This window comes from Neoarius graeffei, chromosome 20 (genome assembly GCF_027579695.1).
Source record: "Neoarius graeffei isolate fNeoGra1 chromosome 20, fNeoGra1.pri, whole genome shotgun sequence".
In the NCBI taxonomy this organism is placed as follows: Eukaryota; Metazoa; Chordata; class Actinopteri; order Siluriformes; family Ariidae; genus Neoarius; species Neoarius graeffei.
The window spans coordinates 38,249,751-38,266,558 of NC_083588.1; the positions used below are offsets into that span (position 1 = coordinate 38,249,751).

Consider the following 16,808-nt stretch of genomic DNA (forward strand, 5'->3'; position numbering starts at 1 on the left):
TTCATGATATGCATGCTCCTGTGTCTGTGTAATCGAATAATTAAGTGAAAGGGACGTGTTCAAAATAATAGCAGTGTGGAGTTTAATTAGTGAGGTCATTCATTCTGTGAAAAAACAGATGTCAGTCAGGTGGCCCTAATTTAAGGATGAAGCCAGCACATGTTGTACATCCATTTCTCTCTGAAAACATGAGAAACATGGGTCGTTCCAGACATTGTTCAGAAGAACAGCGTGCTTTGATTAAAACGTTGATTGGAGAGGTAAAACGTATACTGTAAAGAAGTGCAGAAAATGATGGGCTGCTCAGCTAAAATGATCTCCAGTGCTTTAAAATGGACAGCAAAGCCAGAGAGACGTGGAAGAAAACAGAAGACTACCATTCGAATGGATCAAAGAATAGCCAGAATGGCAAAGACTCGGCCAATGATCAGCTCCAGGGTGATCAAAGACGGTCTGAAGTTACCTGTGAGTACTGTGACAATTAGAAGATGTCTGTGTGAAGCTAATCTATCGGCAAGAAGCTCCCGCAAAGTTCCACTGTTTAAAAAAAAGACATGCTGAAGAGGATACAATTTGCCAAAGAACACATCGACTGGCCTAAAGAGAAATGGAAAAACATTTTGTGGACTGATGAAAGTAAAATTGTTCTTTTTGGGTCCAAGAGCCGCAGACAGTTTTTCAGACGACCCCCAAACACTGAATTCAAGCCACAGTACACTCTGAAGACAGTGAAGCATGGTGGTGCAAGCATCATGATATGGGAATGTTTCTTTTACTATGGTGTTGGGCCCATTTATCGCATACCAGGGATCATGGATCAGTTTGCATATATCAAAATACTTGAAGAGGTCATGTTGCCTTATGCTGAAGAGGAAATGCCCTTGAAATGGGTGTTTCAACAAGACAATGACCCCAAACACACCAGTAAGCGAGCAGCATCAGGGTTCAAGACCAACAAAATGAAAGTTATGGAGTGGCCAGCCCAATCCCCGGACCTTAATCCGATAGAAAACTTGTGGGGTGACATCAAAAATGCTGTTTCTGAGGCAAAACCAAGAAATGCAGAGGAATTGTGGAATGTTGTCAAATCATCCTGGGCTGGAATACCTGTTCACGGGTGCCAGAAGTTCTCAGAAACCGTGGTTATACAACTAAATATTAGTTTAGTGATTCACAGGAATACTAAATCCTTAAGATTTTTTCAGTTTATACAGTAAATATTTGGAGTTTGTAATGAAAAATGCACACTGCTATTTTTTTGAACAGCCCAATGTTCATTTTTCTTCATTTTCTGTAAAGTAATTAAAATATTCATACATTTTTCTTCATGTTTTGATGTAGAATATAATGTGAAGTGTTCCCAATGCATGGAAATAAAAACTATTATAAGGATTTTGAGCTTTACTCATGTTTTTAAACACACTGCTATTATTTTGAACACAACTGTAAATGCATTACTACTAGTAGTAATTGAGTTATAATATGACTTTTTAATCAAGAGCCTATTCAGTATAAACACAAAAATGACTCCAGAAAATGAAAAGTTAATTCTCTGTTTGGCAGATCACTGCAGTGACATGGACACAAAGTTTCTAGGAAAGAATTACAGTGGTGGTTTCCCATTGCCTTCCGCTGGATTCTTGGAGAGGTTTTCTCCTCTCAACCATTCACACCTAAGGATAATGGCATGTCTTTGGATGGTGGGGGAAACTGGAGCACCCGGCGGAAACCCACACAGATAGCATACAAACTCCACACAGAAAGGCTCCCTTTGGCAGTGAGGTTCGAACCCAGCACCTTTTTGCTATGAGGTGACAGTGCTAACCACTACACCACCCAGAAAAGTGTTCCATCCACTGTCTGTAGCTGCTTGTCTGTTCTACAGGGTCACGGGCAAGCTGTAGCCTATCCCAGCTGACTATGGGTGAGAGGCGGGGTACGCCCTGAACAAGTCGACAAGTTATTGCAGGGCTGACACAAAGACAAACAACCATTCACACCTATGGACAATGGCATGTCTTTGGATGGTGAGGGAAACTGGAGCACCTGGAGGAAACCCATGCAGATAGCATGCAAACTCCACACAGAAAGGCCCCCTTTGGCAGTGAAGTTTGAACCCAGAACCTTTTTGCTATGAGGCAACAGTGCTAACCACTCCACCACCCAGAAAAGTGTTCCATCCATCCATCCATCATCTGTAGCCGCTTATCCTGTTCTACAGGGTCGTGGGCAAGCTGGAGCCTATCCCAGCTGACTATGGGTGAGAGGCGGGGTACACCCTGGACAAGTTGCCAGGTTATCGCAGCGCTAACATAGAGACAAACGATCAATGGTCAATTTAGAGCCACTAACTGCATGTCTTTGGACTGTTGGGGAAACTGGAGACACCGGGAGAACATGCAAACTCCAAACAGAAAGGCCCTCGCCAGCCAGCTGGGCTCAAACTCAGGACCTTCTTGCTGTGAGGCGACAGTGCTAACTACTACACCACCCAGAAAAGTGTTCCATCCATCATCTGTAGCCGCTTATCCTGTTCTACATGGTCGCAGGCAAGCTGGAGCCTATCCTAGCTGACTATAGGTAAGACGCGGGGTACACCCTGGACAAGTCGCCAGGTTATCGCAGGGCTGACACAGAGACAAATAACCAGTGGTCAATTTAGAGCCACCAATTAACCTAACCCACATGTCTTTGGACTGTTGGGGAAACCGGAGTCACCGGGAGAACATGCAAACTCCAAATAGAAAGGCCCTCGCCAGCCAGCTGGGCTCAAACCCAGGACTTTCTTGCTGTGAGGCGACAGTGCTAACCACTACACCACCCAGAAAAGTGTTCCATCTATCATCTGTAGCCACTTATCCTATTCTACATGGTCGCGGGCAAACTGGAGCCTATCCCACCTGACTATAGGTAAGACGCGGGGTACACCCTGGACAAGTCGCCAGGTTATCGCAGGGCTGACATAGAGACAAATAACCAGTGGTCAATTTAGAGCCACCAATTAACCTAACCCGCATGTCTTTGGACTGTTGGGGAAACCGGAGACACCGGGAGAACATGCAAACTCCAAACAGAAAGGCCCTCGCCAGCCAGCTGGGCTCAAACCCAGGACCTTCTTGCTGTGAGGCGACAGTGCTAACCACTACACCACCCAGAAAAGTGTTCCATCCATCATCTGTAGCCACTTATCCTGTTCTACATGGTCACAGGCAAGCTGGAGCCTATCCCAGCTGACTATAGGTGAGACGCGGGGTACACCCTGGACAAGTCGCCAGGTCATCACAGGGCTGACACAGAGACAAACAACCAGTGGTCAATTTAGAGCCACCAATTAACCTAACCCGCATGTCTTTGGACTGTTGGGGAAACCGGAGACACCAGGAGAACATCTCATCTCATCTCATTATCTCTAGCCGCTTTATCCTGCTCTACAGGGTTGCAGGCAAGCTGGAGCCCATCCCAGCTGACCACGGGCGAAAGGCGGGGTACACCCTGGACAAGTCGCCAGGTCATCACAGGGCTGACACATAGACACAGACAACCATTCACATTCACACCTACGGTCAATTTAGAGTCACCAGTTAACCTAACCTGCATGTCTTTGGACTGTGGGGGAAACCGGAGCACCCGGAGGAAACCCACGCGGACACGGGGAGAACATGCAAACTCCGCACAGAAAGGCCCTCGCCAGCCACGGGGCTCGAACCCGGACCTTCTTGCTGTGAGGCGACAGCGCTAACCACTACACCACCGTGCCGCCCCCCAGGAGAACATGCAAACTCCAAATAGAAAGGCCCTCGCCAGCCAGCTGGGCTCAAACCCAGGACCTTCTTGCTGTGAGGCGACACTACACCACCATGCGGCCCCCGGAGAAGTGTTATTTTGATGTTTCAAAATACTTCAGTAGGTTCTTGGTGTAGGAATGGAAGGCTCCTCCCCCTCTCCTCATTCCCCTCCTACTCTTTCTCCCCATGCGCTCATGCAACCTGCTTTCGCCTGCAAGCTCGTACTGCGCATGCGCTTTGGTGGGGGGGAAGGGGGCGCTCGTGAAGCGCAATGGCGGCTCCAGCATACAATCACCCCAGAGCGGTGGGGGGAGGGGGAAGCGAGGCGGAACAGGCTGAGCTGCTCTTTGTTTCTAGCGAAGAGAGCTAGCTGAGGGAACCCGGGGGAGTTACCGGATTTCATACAATGTAAGTGTTGTTTACGGTATTTTCATAACTTCAGTACATACAGCAACATCAGAGTGTTTTACATGTTTTGGGTAAAATGCGATCATGAGGAAAGTTGGTGCTCTCAGTTTCCTTTCGGGGCTGAAACAGGACCGACATTATGTCCTGATCGACAGAAAGGACTGACTGAATGAATGAATGTAGTTTTGTAAATGCGCTCTAAAGGCAGGCCGGAGTGGAGCTGAGTGAGTTGGAGAAGTGATGGACAAACCGTCAGTGTTAAAAAGTGATATTTCGCTCTCACTGTAAACTCCGACCCTCTTTAAAGCGCTGAACCGGCGGGCAGGGAGGACGGCGTGGCCGGCTGCGGAACACAAACCGGCTGCACTTACTTTATATAGTCTTTTACTTACATGCGCTTATTAAGTGTGTTATTAATTATCGGACATACGATATATTATATTATATGACATTACGAAGAAGTAAAATCCCTAGAGATGGTTAATTTCGTGTTTAGTCTATCTGGGTTGTTTTGTGTCTTGTTTTCCGTAGCAATGGACTTTTTTTTTTTTTACCTCCTACAGCTAGCTAAGCTAACTGGCTACACGGACCTGCTATACGGCTTGCTAAATGATAGAAACTTTTTTTCCTTCTCCGTTTCTCTCTCAGTGCAGCTTTACACGTTGGTAAACATGCTATTTGATGATAAACTCATTGTATTGACCTAGAAATGGAGCTTGGCGGAAGTAGCACTGTGTACAGAATTGTGGAAAAACTTGCCGGCTCGTTAGCTCACAGCGCTCACTGCTGCTCAAGAGTTTCCTTCAGTATGATGAAGAGTTCTGTTTTCAGAGGTAGTGCTACAGTTAAACTTACAATAGTTATTCTTTTTAGTTTCCTTCGAAAACTTTAGCAATACAGCTTTATATTTTTCTATAAAGCTGTTTAAACACTTGTTAGCAATTATGCTAGCTAGTCACAAACACGAATTGCACCACTGGCCAGAGTTACTTCAGGAAATGTTGAATAATTCTGCTAATAGTTGTCTGTCAGATAACAGTTTCTATTTTTCCAAATACCATATATATATATATATATATATATGTGTGTGTGTGTGTGTGCGTGTATAAAAATTATTTTATATACACTACCGTTCAAAAGTTTGGGGTCACCCAGACAATTTTGTGTTTTCCATGAAAAGTCACACTTTTATTTACCACCATAAGTTGTAAAATGAATAGAAAATAGAGTCAAGACATTTTTCTGGCCATTTTGAGCATTTAATCGACCCCACAAATGTGATGCTCCAGAAACTCAATCTGCTCAAAGGAAGGTCAGTTTTATAGCTTCTCTAAAGAGCTCAACTGTTTTCAGCTGTGCTAACATGATTGTACAAGGGTTTTCTAATCATCCATTAGCCTTCTGAGGCAATGAGCAAACACATTGTACCATTAGAACACTGGAGTGATATGGGCCTTTTCCACTACCCTTTTCCTTTTTCAGCTCACTTCAGCCCGACACGGCTCGCGTTTCAACTACCTCAGAGCAGCACGACTCAGCTCGCTTCAGCCTTACTCAGCACCCAAAACTCGTACGGTTTTGGAGTGGGGCTGAAGCGAGCCGAGTGAGGCTGGGGGCGTGAGCAGACACTCCCCTGTGCACTGATTGGTGAGGAGGAGTGTCCTCACATGCCCACACACGCCCCGCGAGCACTCTGGGATCTGTAAACACCGTAAACCCGGAAGAAGAAGAATTACGAATTACGAGAATTTCTGAAGCCTTATGCGCCTCGCCTCATCTATACGCTCTTGCCAGTATCTGTTGGCGTTGTCGGTGACAACAAGCCACAGCACCAAGACCAGCAACACTAACGACTCCATGTTTATTGTTTACTATCCGGGTCGTGAGACTACCGCTTAAAAGGTCACTGATGTCACTATTTGCGCCGCCTAACGACATCACGTGACGTCCACCCACTTTCGCTAACTCCACCCAATGTGTCCACCCAATGTGTCCACCCACTTCCAGCCAGCACGGTTCAGCGCGGTTGTAGTCGAAATGCAATTCCAACAGCCCCGCTCAGCTCGACTCAGCCCAACTCAGCCGCGTTGGTAGTGGAAAGCGGCAATAGTTGCTGGAAATGGGCCTCTATACACCTATGGAGATATTGCACCAAAACCCAGACATTTGCAGCTAGAATAGTCATTTACCACATTAGCAATGGATAGAGTGGATTTCTGATTAGTTTAAAGTGATCTTCATTGAAAAGAACAGTGCTTTTCTTTCAAAAATAAGGACATTTCAAAGTGACCCCAAACTTTTGAACGGTAGTGTATATAAAATCTCATCATCTGTAGCCGCTTTATCCTGTTCTACAGGGTCGCAGGCAAGCTGGAGCCTATCCCAGCTGACTACGGGCGAAAGGCGGGGTACACCCTGGACAAGTCGCCAGGTCATCACAGGGCTGACACATAGACACAGACAACCATTCACACTCACATTCACACCTGCGGTCAATTTAGAGTCACCAGTTAACCTAACCTGCATGTCTTTGGACTGTGGGGGAAACCGGAGCACCCGGAGGAAACCCACGCGGACACGGGGAGAACATGCAAACTCCGCACAGAAAGGTCCTCGCCGGCCACGGGGCTCGAACCCAGGACCTTCTTGCTGTGAGGTGACAGCGCTAACCACTACACCACCGTGATATATATTTTAATATATTAAAAAAAGTGTGTATATGTATGTTCATGGTGTGATTTCAGGCATATCTAGTTCATATACTGAGAACTCCAGCTTATTCTTTGTATTTTTCATTTTGAGCAGATCAACACACTGATAGAAGTTAGAAGTGTATTTATCTTCCTGAGCATGCTCAGCTTCTTTCATTACATGATACAGAAAGAGTCATGATTAAGTTGTTGCTCTTCAGTATACGTGTTACAGCTAACAAGACAAACAACGAGGATAAATCTTGTTTGTGCCCAATAATCAGCTATACCACAGGGCTGGTGAATGCGCCATTCTGATTGGTTAGAAAGTGTTGATTAATTTTCCATAACAGCGCAACTCTGATAATCGTGCCACTGTTCAAACAAACTGTCCTAACTAATCAGACTATAAGACAAAAATGTCCTTCAGAGTGGTCATCATGTCAGATTAGGCAATAATAGTGCCATAAATTCTTGCCGTGTCTTGAGCAGGAGATTGGCAACACTACGAGTTTGTCCCTGACCAATCACGTCCTTGCATGCCCTAGGGGAGGATGATCACGAAATTGTCAATCATGGCTACAGAATCACTGTGTGATCCTGGCAGTCTTGTTCAAAAAAAAAAATCGCATCAAATAGTCAGCTGTATAGCTCTAAATTAGCCATGTTCTACTGTATTCACAACAGCAGACCAGCTCCTTACAGGGTTGATGAACTGTCTCTGCTATTTCACACCAATTTCTTTTTTTTGGCCTCTGGCTTGGTATTCCCTTGAGGAAACGTCAAAAAGGTAGAGGTATTGTTGCCACAGCTCAACAAACTGTTTTGTTGTCCCCCTAGTCACAACAGCAGCATCTCTCTTTCTCTTTGCCATGTTTGCATAAGTACACCAGAGAGGACTTATTTTTCAACGTCAAGGAACACGTCATAGGAGTTGTCAAACGAGGCAAGAAAATACAAAAAAAAAATCTGACATGCTAGACATTTCATCTGGGTGTCATGGGGTGTCCCAGACGCCACGTTGCTGTAATTCAGTTATGTTGCAAGACTTGTCATTGCTCTTCTTGATCATATTTGGACTTGACGCTGGATATTTGCCAGCCATAACAAAATCGTCTCAGTTGAACTGAATTCATATATAGTCTGATCTTGGTATTATCGCAAGTTTATAGCAGAGCTCCCCACACACAAAGCAAAGCCCAGTACTTAAGAGAATATGGTATCAACCTGATTTTTGATGGATTTTGTGACCGTGCGATGTCCATACATACAAACGATCAACGTGTACCACCACAGGGAACCCGATTGCAGGCATAAAGCAACATATCTCATAAACACTTAATCACCAGACAATGAAATTTGTATCTTTATTTACATAAGAACGATGGGTTTTTATCCAGTGCTTATTATTAATTTGCTTTTTTTTTTAAATAATGGATTATTTACTAACACGTGTTACACTCATTAGCTCTGCTTTTAATCAGTGCTGAAATATATAAATAAAATCCCACCCCCACGCGCACACTTTCAAGGAGAACTGAAGTTATTTTTAAACTTGCTTTATTTCTGAATTTGAGTGTTGTTACGTTTTCAGTTTTAGTAATCTTATATCGTGACTCGTATTGGCAACTAATTGCAATTAAATATTATACTCCTCTGCCTATTCGGTTTTTAGCCATGCTGAATTTAGTTTGTTTGGTCCACAGCAGGCATCGCTTATCTTCACGAGACTTCGAAACGTGAAGCGTCAGCCAGGTGTCAATGCGGCCATTTTGAAAACTGTTTTCCAAATGTAATATTGCACAAAAACGAGTTTACATGATGATTACTGCCTACTTTTTTCAAACTTTCCTGATTGCTATCAAAACAAACAAAACTTCTGGCTTGATTACATCAGCATTCGTTGGCAGATGTTGGTCACTTTGATTTCCGCTGTACGTTTTACTTCCGTCCTACGAAGTCTTGTACAGGTTTCGGTGAATCTCGTTTACGGCCATTGCTTTGACATAGCATATTTCAAACACTCATAGCTTGCTATAGCAGTGACCAACATGGCTCTCTCCAACTCCCAGAGGACATCAGAAATGCTCCTGCTGTTGGTAGCTTCAAATCTAGACTAAAGACCAAGCTGTTCTCAGATGCTTTCTGCTAACTGATAAATATCGTCATCTTTACATGTTTTAAACTTTACTTAAATTTTACAGTCTCTGCATGTTTTAAACTTTTATTCTGTTGTTTTTTTTACTGAACTTTTACTTCATTTTATTTCTACTATTGTTTAATTCTTATTATTTTTTCTCTCTTCCCCATTTATTTTATGTAATTTTATTTTCTATTGTTTGTTTTGCTTTTACCTCTGTAAAGCACATTGAACTGCCACTGTGTATGAAACGCGCTATATAAATAAACTTGCCTTGCCTTAGAAATGCATTCCGATATTTAATAAAATGAGAGAATTTTGATGATTAAAAAAGACCTTGCCTTTAGTTCTCCTTTAATATATCGAGACGTTATTTCAACACAGATGTGCCGGCGCTAGGATCACGCGGAAAGTGCGCCTGCTCAAAAACAGGGGACGGGAGAATGCAGGCACTAGGACCATGCAGAAACATCCCCTGCTCAAGCTGCGCTCTCCTCTCGTGCGCTTAAAAAACATTCGAATCGAACAGATCAGATCAGATCAGATCAGAACTCCCCACGCGGCATTTCTTAAAAAAATAAAAATAAAAAAGTGAGTCATGTCTTCAGATATACTCCATATTAAGTTCGCGAACGTGATGTTAGGAATATTCCTAGTGAGGTCATGTTGGAGTACAGCATTCAGAAAAAATGTCAGGGTTCCTGCTGGGGCTCGTCATTGAGGAATATCAGTGACGAAGAGAAAATTACTATCAGTCGTCTGTCATCTTTATCATGAGTCATCTTTTCCACAAATCCAGCCGCAGTGAGAGACTGTGGGCAGCCAGAGTGTAAACAATGAGCACGTGCTTGCAACCAATAAAAATCGACTATAAATCATGACCAATGAGCGCCGTGCTTTTGACCAATCACAGTGCGGCTTAACCGGCCTGGTGTGGTGATGTAATGATCTCTGCGTGACTCAAACAATGGCGCAGTTTCAGCTGGGGAAGTTAACAGGTGTTCTGTAAAGTTATCCTACCTCTTGGATTTGTCCTACCAAGCCTACTGCGCATGCGCAGAACACATGACGTCATATCTTGGAATTTGGACCGAGTTTTGTCCTACCGATCAGCTGGGCTGATAGAAAATCGGTGAGTATTTCACGCATTTGCCGATTTTTATGTTTTGTGCGTATTGGTCGAGTCAAATAATTTGTAATGACTTGTTTTGAATAATAAAACGGTCTGTATGAGAACTTGCTAATTCTGTCACGCAGTGGGCACTGTGCAGTCAAAGTTATGACGGGGCATCGTTTCGTTTGTTTATAAATACTGTATTTTATACGTTTCTGAATTGCAAATATGCCTACATTACGCATTACAAATGCGTGAAATACTCACCGATTTTCTATCAGCCCAGCTGATCGGTAGGACAAAACTCGGTCCAAATTCCAAGATACGACGTCATGTGTTCTGCGCATGCGCAGTAGGCTTGGTAGGACAAATCCAAGAGGTAGGATAACTTTACAGAACACCTGGCTTCTTCAAGCACTAAGGGCTGAAACAGCCCCGAGCACATCGGACAGTGTCAGTAATACAGGGGTCGGTTAAACAAACACCAGAGTGAAAGTGCAGTCAGCCGGTGAGCGACTGAAGCGCTGTGTGTGGTGTTGAGCTCCAGCAGTGATTCTCAGCATGTGATTCTCTGTTCGGTTCTGATTCCTTCACTGTTGGTTGTTCCAAGATTCTTCTCAACTCTGTTCAGTTGTGAGTCAAGTTTTGCGTTGAAGTAAAGGGTGAAGGGAGTCCTAATACCTCTTATGAATAATTCCCTGCTAAAACGACCTTCAGTAGGCTTAAAGAGGTTTGTTTATTTATTTAGGGGCGTAGCTAGGATTTTTCAAAAGGGGGGGCACACACTGACTGGCAGCCTGAGTACATACCTGCAGGTTTGTAAATGAAAAAATACATTTGCATCATTCTGTCGTCTCATGTTAACTGTGGGTGGTAGAGAGTTTCTTGAAGATGTTTCACCTCTCATCTGAAAGGCTTCTTCAGTTCTGTTTTACCCCTTTTCCACCAAATCAGTTCCAGTGCTGGTTCACAACTCGTTCAACTCGCAAGCCAGCTGAGAACCAGTTTGCTTTTCCATAGCTCGTGGTGCTAAGGGGAGCCACGTCAGTTACGTCGCTGTATACGTCAGTTACGTCGCTGCGTTTGCATAAACCTTTGCGTGAACATCGAAGCAACAACAACACGGAGAAGAAGAAGAAGCAGCAGCAGCAACAACAGTAATAATGGATGACTTCGCGTTTGTACAGCTGTTGCTTCTCGTCGCTTAAAAATGGCAACCTTTTGCGGTCTTGCGATTTGTTGTTGGTCTTAACCAGTTTTTCTGGCCCAGAACCGGTTTTTCTGGCCCAGAGCCAGTTCTTTGTTCAGTGGAAACAGAAAACCCGGTTCCAAACTAAGCACTGGCCCCGAACCAGCCCTGGAACTGCTTTGGTGGAAAAGGGGCATTTGACTAATAGGGAGTATCAGGTATTTATCCTCTCATGGATGTAAAGCAATCCTAAGGTGTCGTTGAGTCATCCTGCTGGTGTGGGTCACTGGGGGCTGAGGGCCTCTGCATGCTCTTGCGACAAGGCTTTCGCAGATAGCTTTTTGCAGACAGTTGTAATTTATCGTTGAGCGGGGAGTAATAGGCGTGCGCGATGTTATTCACCGCCACAACGCAAGGGGGCGTGAAGTCGCGAAATCGCTAGGAGTAGTTGGTGGGTGTGGTTAGTGGAGTGTTTATCCTCCGGTTACTTATAATGACTAGAACTGAAGTCGTATAGATGTACGTACTTCCTCACTTCCTCAATCAACCGCTCTTCGTGCTGCTCCATCTTCGCTCGTGTTTTTAAAAATGGCGGTCGTGAAAACAAACCAAACCGGGAAAGTAGGGAAGTGGAAGTGCGTGTACAGCGGATGTAGAGTGGACCAATCAGAGCCCTCTTGTCTGTGATGCTGTCTGCGAGGCTTCTGCGGTGGTCACAATTTTTGGGAGGTGCGCGCAGAGCGTCTGCGAAGGGGGGGGCTACGCAGACGCCATCTGCGAGGACTGTGTTGTCAGCATAAATTGGCCTTGAGTGTGAACGGCCTAGAGAGTCGTTGGGATGATCAATTAGATTAGATAAAACTTTATTGATCTCTTCGGGAGGGTTCCCTCAGGGAAATTAAGATTCCAGCAGCATCATTACAGATAAACAGAGAAAAGAAATAGAGAGAAACTTCTAGATAAATTAAAATAAATTATTTACATATACAAATATAAAAAGAATAAGATATGGGGAAGAGAGGAAGGGGGGAGAGAGATGAGGGGGAAAGGGGGGCAGCAGGAGAGATATTGCACATTGTCTGGTATTGCTTATTGTCAGGCTAGGCTACTGCTTTTTCCCATCCTCTGTCCTCCTGTTACCCCTCCTCCCCCCAGAGAGGAGTTGTACAGTCTGATGGCGTGAGGGACAAAGGAGTTTTTGAGTCTGTTCGTCCTGCACTTGGGAAGGAGCATTCTGTCACTGAACAGGCTCCTCTGGTTGCTGATGACGGTGTGCAGAGGGTGACTGGCACCATAGACCTCTTCTCTGCCACCGTCACCAGAGAGCCCGTGATGTTCAATAGGTCTGGGAAGGTGTGAAACCATCACAGGCCACAATACAAAGACCAGAGTCGTTGAGGGGACAGTGGAGAGGGCGAACAAGTTGAATGACTTCTTCAATTGGTTCAACCAGCCCACCCACCCCCCTGCCCCCTCACTGCAGCCATCTCTCTTTCTTCCCTCAACACACCTCCCCCCAGTCATCACAGCAGCCCCCCCCCCCCCCCCCCCCCCACACACACACACACACCTCAACACAGACTCCTCCATGCATTACTGCAGACCAGGTCAGAGGTCAACTGAGGAAGCTTCACCCCAGGAAAGCAGCAGGCCTGGACAAGGTGTGTCCCTGACTACTGAAGACCTGCGCTGCTGAACTGGGTGAACCGCTCCAACGCATCTTCAACCTCAGCCTGCAGCTGGGGAGAGTGCCCACCCTCTGGAGGTCTATGGACAAACTATTGAACATCATGGATTGTTGGTTCTGTTTGTCCTCCTGTGAGACACTGAAAACAGCTGGGTTTTGGTGTGCATTCAGTTGTCTGGGAAGTGTGGCTGATAAATGATGTCTTAAGGCCAATTTATGCTGACAACCCAGTCGTCGCAGATGGCGTCTGCGTAGCCCCCCCACCTTCGCAGACGCTCTGCACGCACCTCCCAAAAATTGTGACCACTGCAGACGCCTCGCAGACAGCGTCGCAGACAAGAGGGCTCTGATTGGTCCACTTTACATCCGCTGTACACGCACTTCCGCTTCCCTACTTTCCGGGTTTGGTTTGTTTTCACGACCGCCATTTTTAAAAACACGAGCGAAGATGGAGCAGCACGAAGAGCAGTTGATTGAGGAAGTGAGGAAGTACGTACATCTATACGACTCCAGTTCTAGTCATTATAAGTAACCGGAGGATAAACACTCCACTAACCACACCCACCAACTACTCCTAGCGATTTTGCGACTTTGCGCCCCCTTGCGTTGTGGCGGTGAATAACATCGCGCACGCCTATTACTCCCCGCTCAACGATAAATTACAACTGTCTGCGAAAAGCTATCTGCGAAAGCCTTGTTGCAAGAGCATGCAGAGGCCCTTAGACCACCACCTCTGTTCAGTGATGGCCGTTCCAGGTTGACAAAAATGGTTTCTTTAACTCCTCGCTCATACCAACGATCCTCTCTGGCTAAAATGTGTACGTTGCAATTCTGAAATGAGTGTCCTTTGTTGTTAAGATGAAGATGGACAGCAGAGTCCTGGTCTGAGGAACTGGCTCTCCTGTGTTGAGCCATGCGCCTGTGAAGCGGTTGTTTTGTCTTCCCAATATACAAGTCCGTGCATTCCTCACTGCACTGAATTGCATACACTATGTTGTCCTGTTTGTGCCTGGCTATTCTGTCCTTAGGATGGACCAGTTTCTGCTTCAAGGTGTTACTGGGTCTGAAATGTACCGGAATGTTGTTTGTAGAAGATCCTCCTGAGTTTCTCAGACCAGAAATGTAGGGAATGACAACGTTCTTGCATTTGTTCCTGTTATCCTCCTTGTCCGTTATGTTCCTTTTTCTGCTCTTGAAGAAAGACCAGTTGGGATACCCGCAGTTCTGAAGTGCTTTCTTGATGTGATTCTTCTCTTTTCCCTCTACCGTTGTAGGAATGTTCTGAGCCCTGTGTCGCAAGGTCCTAATGACCCCCAGTTTGTGTTCCAGTGGGTGGTGCGAGTTGAAAAGTAGGTACTGGTCTGTGTTACCCCTTTTCCACCAAATCAGTTCCAGGGCTGGTTCGGGGCCAGTGCTGGTTCACAACTCGTTCAACTTGCGAGCCAGCTGAGAACCAGTTTGCTTTTCTATAGCTCGCGGGGCTAAGGGAAGCCACGTCATAACGTCGCTGTATACGTCATTACGTCGCTGTATACTAGGGATGGCAAAAACTAAAAAAAAAATCTTGACTGACCACCGAGCCTCATTAGCCGGTTAAAGTCGGTTAACCTATGAGTTTAAAATTCTAGGATTGGAATTATTACAGGGATGCAAACGGCGCGCCTTTTGGCGGATGCCGCCCTCTCCACGGCTGAATCGCGCAGATCCGACCTTCCTTTCCCAAGGGGGGGCGTTGGAGCGTCCGACCACAACTTCATCAAAGCAAATTCTGCATATAAGCAAATGCCGCCACAGTCCACGAAACACAGGAAGTACAAGCACGAGAAGAAAACAGCAAATCAGAAAGCCGCGCGCCCGCGCAAAATTTAATGTGTGCGTTCTGATCTACTGATTGCGCAGCTTCCGCGCAAATGCACGCAGCCCCCCGATCCATTGCCCTCCTTTCACATCCCCCATGCCTCATGGACTGCAACGGCACCCGCCTATTTAGTAATTTTAATACAGAATCCACCTTGAAATTACAATCGGACACTCCAATGGCCCCCCCCCAAAAAAAAAACGGATCTGCGCGATTTAAAAAAAAAAAAAGTTGGCATCTGCGCCTTTAGTTTGTGTGGAGAGAGATGATCTGCAATAACATGCATTGTTGGCTACAGACCGAAACATACTTTCAGAATGCACTGGCCAAGGCAGGACTAAACTCCATGTGCCTTCTAATAATTAAAAAAAACAAAACAATAGTAATTTGTAAGCTAAAAAGCCGGTGTCCTACACTTTTCTTTCACCAAGTGGCAGCTGGGTGGGACATGACTGAATGGGTGTTTCTGATTTGTCAGCTGTCCGCTCCAAAATCGGCAGCTTCAAAACGATTGATTTTTTTTTTTAACAGACAACCAAAAAAATTTAACCGGTTGACGTTGATTCGGTCAAACGGTCATCGGTTAACATCCCTACTGTATACGTCAGTTACGTCGCTACGTTTGCATAAACCTTGGCGCGAATATCGAAGCAAAAACAACACGGAAGAAGCAGCAGCAACAACAACAACAATAATAATAATAATAATAATAATAATAATGGCTGACTTTGAGTTTGTAGAGCTGCTGCTTCTCGTCGCTTAAAAATGGCGATCTTTCACGGTCTTGTTATTGTAGTTTGTCTTAACAACTCCGCCCCCCGCTGATGTAAGCGGTTCTTTCCTCTGGCCCAGCAGAGAGTTGGTGCTAGCCTGGAACCGGTTTTTCTGGCCCCAGAGCCAGTTCTTTGTCAGTGGAAACAGAAAACCCGGTTCCAAACTAAGCACTGGCCCCGAACCAGCCCTGGAACTGCTTTGGTGGAAAAGGGGCATGTGTGTGGGTTTCCGGTAGACCTCGATGCTAAGGCTTCTGTCCTGTCTGTGTACATCACAATTCTCAACGACACCTTAGGATTGCTTAGGGTATCTTTAGCTTTTCATCCATGAGAGGATAAATACCTGATACTCCCTATTAGACAGAACTGAAGAAGCCTTTTGGATGAGAGGTGAAACGTCTTCAAGCAAGTCCAGTTGCTCTCTCTTACCACCCACAGTTTACTATGACCTGGATGACTGAGAATCTTCACAGACATTCATCTCATGTTGCGACCTGTTGAGATGTCGGACAACGATTAGGCCAAATCAGCTTTATCCGGCAGTGTATGGATAGCGGCTCGACATCTTAACCTAGTCAGCCGATGCAGATCTCTCTATTCTTGTTGTCTTACTGCTCATCGGCCACAATATTTCTAAGTAAAGGGGGTCATGGATGATGAATGGCAAAGATGTCAACGATCTTGTCAATGTCGATCGCTCTGCCATAGTGTATTCTTCCAGGCTTTCTTGATGTTGCGTTCTAGAAACGGCACACTAAAACTTAGCTTCGAAGCCACAAAATGCAACTTTGATGGGGAAAAATATATAATAAATTGCTTCATTATATATTTTTATATATTTACAAATTGTTTTGACATGGCAAATTATTAACACGAGGAAATACTCGTAATTCGCAACTAAAAAGACTGTAGCTACACTGGCAGCTTGACCGTGCTTTCTAGTGCGATCATGTTGCGCTTGTGCAGAACTGGGTTTTCATGCCCAAACCACAGGAAGTCCATACAAGGTTATAGAAACCCTAATGAGGCTGAGATGACAATCTCGTCTCATTATCTCTAGCCGCTTTATCCTGTTCTACAGGGTCGCAGGCAAGCTGGAGCCTATCCCAGCTGACTACGGGCGAAAGGCGGGGTACACCCTGGACAAGTCGCCAGGTCATCACA

The 16,808-nt window shown here is 45.3% G+C and overlaps 1 protein-coding gene across 4 annotated transcripts in view; it reads left to right on the forward strand.

Annotated features, from left to right (window-relative positions):
- The first annotated feature begins 4,099 nt into the window (after positions 1 to 4,099).
- smarca4a (SWI/SNF related, matrix associated, actin dependent regulator of chromatin, subfamily a, member 4a) overlaps positions 4,100 to 16,808 on the forward strand; it is a 67,916-nt gene continuing 55,207 nt past the window's right edge. For all 4 annotated transcript variants that reach the window (XM_060901658.1, XM_060901660.1, XM_060901661.1 and 1 more), the window contains exon 1: positions 4,100 to 4,193. The gene's annotated coding sequence lies outside the window, so the exon portion shown is untranslated. The remainder of the gene's footprint in view (positions 4,194 to 16,808) is intronic.